This window comes from Apium graveolens, unplaced genomic scaffold, assembly GCF_009905375.1.
Source record: "Apium graveolens cultivar Ventura unplaced genomic scaffold, ASM990537v1 ctg4630, whole genome shotgun sequence".
In the NCBI taxonomy this organism is placed as follows: Eukaryota; Viridiplantae; Streptophyta; class Magnoliopsida; order Apiales; family Apiaceae; genus Apium; species Apium graveolens.
Window position 1 is genome coordinate 33781 of NW_027418626.1, and position 769 is coordinate 34549.

A 769-nucleotide genomic window follows, 5' to 3' on the forward strand; every position below is an offset into this window, starting at 1 on the left:
TATCACTGGCTCTTACATTCTGTCCCGAGGTTCCAACCTTAATGCATGTAACTGAGATATTTGTTTATCCCCATTATTCTCTCTGACCTCCACAATTCCTGCCTATATGATCTCATTGATTCCCGTATAAATGTAGCATTGGTACAAACAACTATGTGACTGTATAATCTGAAACCATAGAGTTATCTTTAAAATCTTCGAGAAAAATTGTACCCGTAGAAATTTCATTCATTTTCTGCGTTTGAAAACCCAGTGGTATCCTATGGAGTAAGCCTTTGATGAAATTCCACAATTTTCGTCTGTAGGTCTTGAAATCAGTTCCATTGGATTAAGAAAACCATTATCTTCAATTTCCGTATTCGGGAATTTACCGTCTGAATATCACATGGTCTTCGTTTTCTTCAAAAGATTAAAATCCACTTTAAAAAGCCTGGAGCAATCCTGAGTCTACCAATACTTGAGTGCCTTAATTTAATATTTAAGAAAAAATTAAATTTCCAATATTTTTAATTTTCTTAGAAAATAAATTAATCAAAAATAAATATTTACGTAAAATCTAATTTTCAAGAATTTTGAATTTTCTTAAAAATTAAATAAAACGTAAATTATTATCTAAGAAAAAATTAAATTAAAGAATTTTAAATTTTATGGAAAAATAGATAAATCAGAAATAACTAATTAAGGGGCTACAAAAGAAATTGTTAAGTGCTATTTCTGTGGCGACTATAGGTTCACTCCTGTGTAACTTCTATGGCGACTCAGCCGACTT